Source organism: Triticum urartu, chromosome 5A (genome assembly GCF_056163025.1).
Source record: "Triticum urartu cultivar PI428250 chromosome 5A, HENAU_Tu73, whole genome shotgun sequence".
NCBI classification, from domain to species: Eukaryota; Viridiplantae; Streptophyta; class Magnoliopsida; order Poales; family Poaceae; genus Triticum; species Triticum urartu.
In genome coordinates this window covers 460,948,013-460,955,213 of record NC_141877.1, presented here as the reverse complement: position 1 = coordinate 460,955,213, position 7,201 = coordinate 460,948,013, and the positions used below count along the sequence as shown (strand labels likewise).

At 45.9% G+C, this 7,201-nt stretch overlaps 1 long non-coding RNA gene across 2 annotated transcripts; it reads right to left on the bottom strand.

Annotated features, from left to right (window-relative positions):
* Positions 1-3,114: 3,114 nt before the first annotated feature.
* On the bottom strand, positions 3,115-6,622 carry LOC125556245 (uncharacterized). 2 transcript variants are annotated; one of them, XR_007305043.2, is made up of 3 exons: positions 6,433-6,622; positions 6,020-6,303; positions 3,115-5,522 (listed from the first exon to the last, which is right to left on the bottom strand). It is a non-coding gene; the product is annotated as an uncharacterized LOC125556245 (long non-coding RNA). The 2 variants fall into 2 exon arrangements; XR_007305042.2 differs by having other exon boundaries at positions 6,078-6,303.
* Positions 6,623-7,201: the final 579 nt, after the last annotated feature.

Here is a 7,201-nt window from a genome sequence, read left to right as displayed (position 1 = left end):
TACATGCATATTAGTTCTTTACATTGTACTACATAAATCTGCAGGTTAGGATCACAAATTCACAATTGATAAAGTTGTACTTGATGAAAGTTTTGGCTTCCTGGGTTGCTGATAAATCTCAATGGAGTTGAAGGTGACCTGGCAAACACGAACTAATGATTTTATTTTAGAGATCATAAGCAGTTTTCTCTGTACGGTGCCCTTTTTACCAATTTAATAGTAATTACAGTTGATGCCATATATACTAATGGGATTCAACTATTCTTTGCAGGTCACTCACAAGGCAGTGGTTGGTATTACTGTATGTGAAGATGTTGATAGCATTGAACATAGTTAAGAGGATTTGTTTATCAGATTAGCCTCATACCCAAATTTGTCTTTTAATACTGTATAATATTTTTGTATGGTATTACAGTGCCTTTTATTTCACTACGAATAGTTTCGTTCAAGAAATTTTAGAGGCAAGATATGCTTTTCGCTAACTCTGTCTCCATTTTTTTGTTTTCAACTTGGACTTTTGTTTAGAGCTTGATTCAGGGCCTCATAGATTTTAGTGAGCGGGGCCTCACAATATAGATGCAATAAATTTCCAATGTTTTTGTGGCATCATGTTCTCTAGGAAGAAGTTTGTGTTTGCATAATTCACTAATAAATACAAAATACAGGTTAGACAGATTATTAATTATTCGACCAACAAATTGGTTGTTGCGAGTAACAGTGCGAATATATATATATATATATATATATATATATATATATATATATTTCTAGGCCTACTTTTTTAATGACTTTCAGAACACTTCTTGTTTCAACATTCCTCTCATGTTTGTTGTTGCTCGCTTACTCCTTCATGCATGCTTCAAATACCTATATTAATACTATTACTATCCAGTTGTTGAGTGACAAATGTTTCAAAGGTAACCATCTTATCTCAGTTTTGGTGTGGCATCTTCGATTTTGTAAGATATAAGTACTATCATATGGTAAGAAAAAGCACAACTGTGTGTGCAGACTAAGAAAGATCTGTAATATAATTAAGACAATTCATTGTACATCAGGCTTTCAATGAACATATCTCTGCAAATTCGCTACGAGCATGTAGAAAATATGACAGAACCACATGTTTCCGTAGATAAGAGCATGACAATAATTCAAGTGAAGGTCTTTGTCTCTTATAATGCTAAGCGTGCAACTAATTAAGGTTGTGTTTGCTCCAGTGGCATCAATACATTCTATTGATTTACATATCTTTAGGTATTTCTATTATGTCCACCTAACATGATTAGGCGTGTATTATTTACCATATCTAATTGTTTATTCTAAGTTACTTAAATGTTTATCAATGCCCCAAAGATAGTAGGGCTTGCTGGATGTCACTCAAATAAAATCATTCACAAACCAGTTGAGTATTTGCGGGTTTAATTTCCTTACACATTTATATTATTCTTTCCTTAAGACTGACGGGCGCTGCAACGCGCGCATTCCTGTTCTAGTGATCTTTACGAACGTGGTATCCTGCCAGGATGAGGAAGAGCGAGAGCCGCTTGGCCCGAGCCCGATGTTAGATCAGGCTCATGATGACCATGAGAATCTTCTTCTGAGGCCAACCTTAGATCGGACCTCAAAGCTGCTCCCATGGCCCAGGTGTCAGATAAGGTTATGGCTGAGCATGAGAGCATGAGATCGATGTTAGAGCGGATCTCAAAGCTGCATCATCTGGCCGTGATTTTGGATCGAGGTCTAGAGGAACGTTCAGAATCTTTTTCAGGGTGGATGTTAAGTCAGACCTTGAAGCCGTCTTCCTTGATATCGGCGTCAGGCCAAAGCCAGGAAGAGCGTAAGAAATCTCTTTGGAACGGGACTTCAGATTGGCTCCAGAAGTTTGCAACATCAAGCAACCCAATCCCGGTGTACGATCGGTTCTGGGAACGCCAGAGAGAGGTTGGAATTTATGGTTCACCCACCACCCATCTCGTCACTAACATCAAAGATTCAATCGACGGTGCCAATGACGACACCAAAGTCCTGAAATATTAGATCGGCGTGTCCTCGGCGACAGGTTATCATGTTTTCTCCCTATCTTAATAAAACAATGTGCAATTCTCTCGTGCTTTCCAAAAAAGGGGGCGAGGGCCTCTCCTGGATGCCACTCCACACGGTCATGTAACCTGGCAGCCCATCGTCACTTTAGGATGTGGCCTTACCTGCTGCAAGAGACAACGGTGTACTCCTTCCTGTGGAGGCTCGTGCATGTTCCACGGAGGAGGTGAGCGCATGACCGGTAGGGCTGTTCTTTTTGTAGCAATAAACTAATTGGGTTTTTGTTTTGGTTGGTTCTACGTGCCGAATTAGACCATAAGATTTCACCAGAATTAAGCCCTGACCGGTTCCTTATTAATCGAGATTTGTTTTGAGTGTAACAAACTTATTTATTTGAGTTGTGAGACATTGTAAGGACAACCAAACACTATTTCGTAACTAGGGTGTTTTCAGACGGATATTCGTTTCTGAGCTCGGGCTCAAATGCTCCTGAAATCTCTCCCGTCAGCTCTCATGTGGATATGTGCCTGGTGACGTATTCATGTGTGTAGAGTAGATGTATGGGAATTAATAAAAACTAGGCATGCAGGTGCATTAAATGTGTAGGCAGCCGTTTGGTCAAGGCGGAATAGAAACCAAGCAAACGGCTCAGTTGTTTTCCTGTACTACGCTGAGCCGTCTCCATTCTGCTTCCGACCACCGCCGTCAGTGTCTCCCGTCGTCCCACTTGCAGCCGATTCAAACACAGATGGAGCCATGAGCAGGGGAAGCTGGGATCTATTTTTTTTCCAAACTCTATCAGTGGATGCCGAATCAAAAGAATGGCTCGCAGTCCAGCTAGTGCAGCGGGGTGGCGTCCACCAGCCAGCTCTGCACAAACTGCATTTACCCGGTTCAAATTTTGAAAGCCAAGACGCACAAACTGGCGTCATGTCAAGCTGCATGCCATGGCTAGATCCAGTAATTACATGTGTGATTACCACAGTAGGAAATACTCAACTCCACATCAGGCATGTCACTCAAAAACTTTCAAACATGGACAATTTAAGATTTCAGAAATGTGAACCCCAACAATTTATCGATCTACAACAACAAAGTTTACTCATTAATTCAACATGTCTACTGTATTGAATCAAAGGAACAAGCGTGGAGCAAATGCTCGCTGAAACACACCAGAAAATCCTCAGTTTGCAGAGTTTTGCAATCTACAGAATCAAGCATGAAATTTTTCTCAGCTATAACAAGCGGCCGTGTGCACGTGTTCCGTTGGTGTCCTTCCATCCCACAGTTCTTGCATTTGCCATGTTTTTGTCATTTCTTGGGGTCATCCCCAGTTAAAGGCAGGTGGTTCTCTTGTGACCTTCGCGCCGACAAATGCTGCATAAACATTTTCGCTTGCTCATCCTCTTGTAAGGAACCTTCTCTCTGCTGTTAGTTGGACGTCCGAGACCTCTCTGCTTATCTGGTGCAGCTAAACCGTGTAGGGCATTCACACTTGCAGACCGGCCACCACTCTCTTCACGACAAGTACCGTTAGTGCCCACAAAATCAACCTCCCCATTGCCTGCCATTCTACCACCAGGCAGAATTGCCAGGCGGTCCTCAAATCCTAACCCGTCCCTTTTCTCGGCGAAAGGAACCCCGCTCGCCACCAAAGCTTTCAGGCCGGCAGACATGTGCCACAAGACAGAAGGATAATTCCTTTTAACCAACAGGGGTTCTCCTGTTGCACAGTCATTCTCACAATTCTTATTTAGAGAACATGCTTAGTTTTAGAACTGCAATTCAGATCCGAAGTTGCAAGGTAAATTTGGTCATCATCGGGTAAAATGATGAAAACAAATAATATGCACATCTATGGCAGCCAAAATCTTTCTCATTTTTTTAGAAAAGGAGGATGACTCCCGGCCTCTGCATCTGGGAGATGCATACGGCCACTTTATTGATTATTCTCGAGGACCTTACAAAGTATTACAACAATATGCCTGAATCTACCATCTTGGCAACATATGGCAGTACTCCTATCCATATGATGAAGGGGTGCTACCTGGGCCACATACCCGGTCTACTCACCTAAGCCTATCATCAAAAGCCAGAAGCCCCAGCCGAGCCACATACCAGGTTTGGGGCATAAACTGGTCTGACGCACTCACATGTGTCGTCGCCGCCATCTTCCATAGGTCCGTCTTCAGAGCAGATATTGAGGCTTCTACCTTGTCAGGCCACTCCGCCATCGACGCCACCTTGACGCCAGACAACTACCTCCACCTGCGCGAGTCCATCACTGCGCATCGGGCGCCGAGTCTCCACTGCACCACGCCGCCGAGATCCGCCGTCATCAATGTGAAGGATGAAGTACCGCTCCACCAAAAAAGGCGCCCGCTGGTCCCTCGATCCCGTGTACGCCTCCAAGAATGACGCCCCCAAGGAGGAAACGACACCAACGCGCCGCCGTCATCCGATCAACTGATCTAGGGTTTCCCCCGAAGGTAGCGGATAGAGGTCTAGAGCTTCTCCACGGCGATGCCTTCAAGAAGGTAATGACACCACATGGTGCCACCAACGCCGGTCTTGGCATCAAGCCGAGCACACGATTTTCATCCGGATCCGCTCGAAGAACCTCCATCACGTATTGTGCGCACGGTCACCGCCGATCTAAGCCGCCGCATAGGGCGCAGGCCGCACCGGCCAGATCAGATCTGTCCGCAGGGCACAACCTGCATGGTGCCGACCCAACTACCAGGCCCTCCATGCCGCCACCGCCGATCCGAGGTCAGATGGTGTGTCGCCGCAGACCCGGCCGCCGCCGCCGAACGCCGCCACGCAGCCCGAGATAGGGCCGGCTGCCGCACCCCACCATCGCCGCCCTTGGCCGAGGCAGCCGCCACGCCGCCGCCGGAAGGCAAGCCCGCCGCGCCGCCAGGCCAGATCGGCCGTGCCACCCACGCCGCGGGGCTCCGCACCGCCCGCACGGCGCAGGCAAGAGGGAAGACCCCCGCCACCGCCATCAGCCCGGGGCTATAGCCGGCGGCGTCCTTCGGCGGCGGCGGAGGGAAGGGAGGACGGATGGGAACCCCCGGCGGCTAGGGTTTTAGATCCCGCCCGAGTTGCCCGAGCAGGGGCGACACGGAGGGAGGGGGCCAAAATCTTTCTCATAAATCATTTTATTGGAAACTGGCTTACTTAAGAGCAATTTAGATCTGAAAATTGCACATATAATAAATTTGAGCATCACCAAGTAGCAATATGAAAAAAGCAATGATATGCATAGGTATGGTAGCCGGAAAGTACAAACCAGAACATGATAGTGATGTGGTGAATATTCAACCTAATATGATATGCAGAGGTGTGCACATACTGAATATTCAACCTAACTCGGTCAACCTGGCCTGACCTTGTGGTTCTTTGGCTTAACACCTAAATCCGAGCGCTTCTCCTGGAGACTTGTAATTTCTGAGCTTACCAAGTAGTACCTTTTGGGCCTGCCATGTGAATGATCATTTCAAAGCAAAAACTAGTGATTTGGTGAGAACCAAAATCCAATTTTAGTCAGAAATGCTACTGAACATCTATGTGCATATTTAGTACCAATGCATATTTGGTCAACTTAGCAATTACTTCAAGATTTCAATAGCAGCAATACATGATATCTTTTCTACATAGCTAGGAGGTAGAACTAAAAAAGAAAACAACTTAATGTTCAATGATTTGTAATGCCTGATGCCTCCTCCACAAGAAAATTATTAGTTTCTCTTGAGCACATAAACTAATCCAACCTGATTTTTTAAAGCTAACCGTTACTACATCTGAAACCTTTCACATGTACATCAGACAAATTTTAAAATGCTGTGCCACCTAATCATCATATAACAATATGCATATGTAACAGGCCTAAGCTTTCAGTTAGCTTCATCATTAATTCAAGTGAGACCAAAAATAAATTAATATAGGCCCAGGATGAGCATGTCAATGAACGTACAGCGGTAAACAACACAAAACAATTATCCTCTTCGTCCATCCAGGTGTTTCTGGGTTACCCTGTCAATAGATTGCGCGGACGGACGCAGTGGGTGATATCTCCCGCTACCGTCGGTCGCCGCAGCTCGGCCTACCAGCGCCACCACCGTCAACTTGCTGCCGCATCCAGATGCAACATTCCGGGCTTCCTGGCTGGCTGGATTCACTTCGTCAGGCGTTAACAATGCAAGAGGTACTGGATCTGGGTGTTCAAGGCTGTCGACAAACTCCTCCTGGACGAGAAATCTGAAAGAAAAAACAAACAATGGAGGGTGGACAATTCATCGATTCAGTTATTTTGCCGAAGCATGCCGTCAAATAAAAAAACAAAAATAAGGAGATTAACAGATTCATGCAGGAGACAGATCCACTTACCGGTCGACGGTATCCTGCAAGAATTCAAGGCCGGCATCTTCCATCACTGCTACGCCGGGGATTCAAGCAGCCGCCGCAGGTCCAAAGAGTACTCGGATTCGGGCAAAAGACGGCTGAGTGGGGGTGCGACTGGATCCGGTGGGGGATAGGGATGGACCCTGCTCATGTGTGCGCACGTGCATTCCCAACGGCCCAGTTAAGTTCTCTAACGCCTACCAGCCCTTGGCTCAGCACAAAAGCCGACGTCCTGTGCCACGGATCAGGACGGCGCGCGCGCGGGCGCAGACGGCCATACGGTTTGGGTCCACGAAAGGTCCACTGTTCTCTACTGTATAACCGTTGTACGACACATTTCCCCATTTTCTCAGCGCCTTATCAGATCAAAATTTTCAGATCCCATGCTCAAAAAAAAAAATTCAGATCCCAAGACTCAGGTGGACGACGAGGATTATGGGAGCATCTGAGCTTGGGAGCCGAATCGCCGCGTCCGTTTTTAGACAACTTTGTGTTAAGGCTCGATCGCAAGCAGGCCCAAACACTATTTCCTAATTAGGGATTTTGGACAACTTTGTGTTAAGGCTCAACACCATCATTGCATGTAATTTTCCTTCCCAAAAGAAATATGTTATGAGCCAAGCCATGTTTTACGTACGTCAGTAAACCACTTCACCTCCTGTGGCATGTCGGCGTCTATTACAATAAAACAACCTTCTGGTAATTGATTGAAAGTTAATGTTTTTGGTATTAATTTTCGGTTTTGTATGGAGTG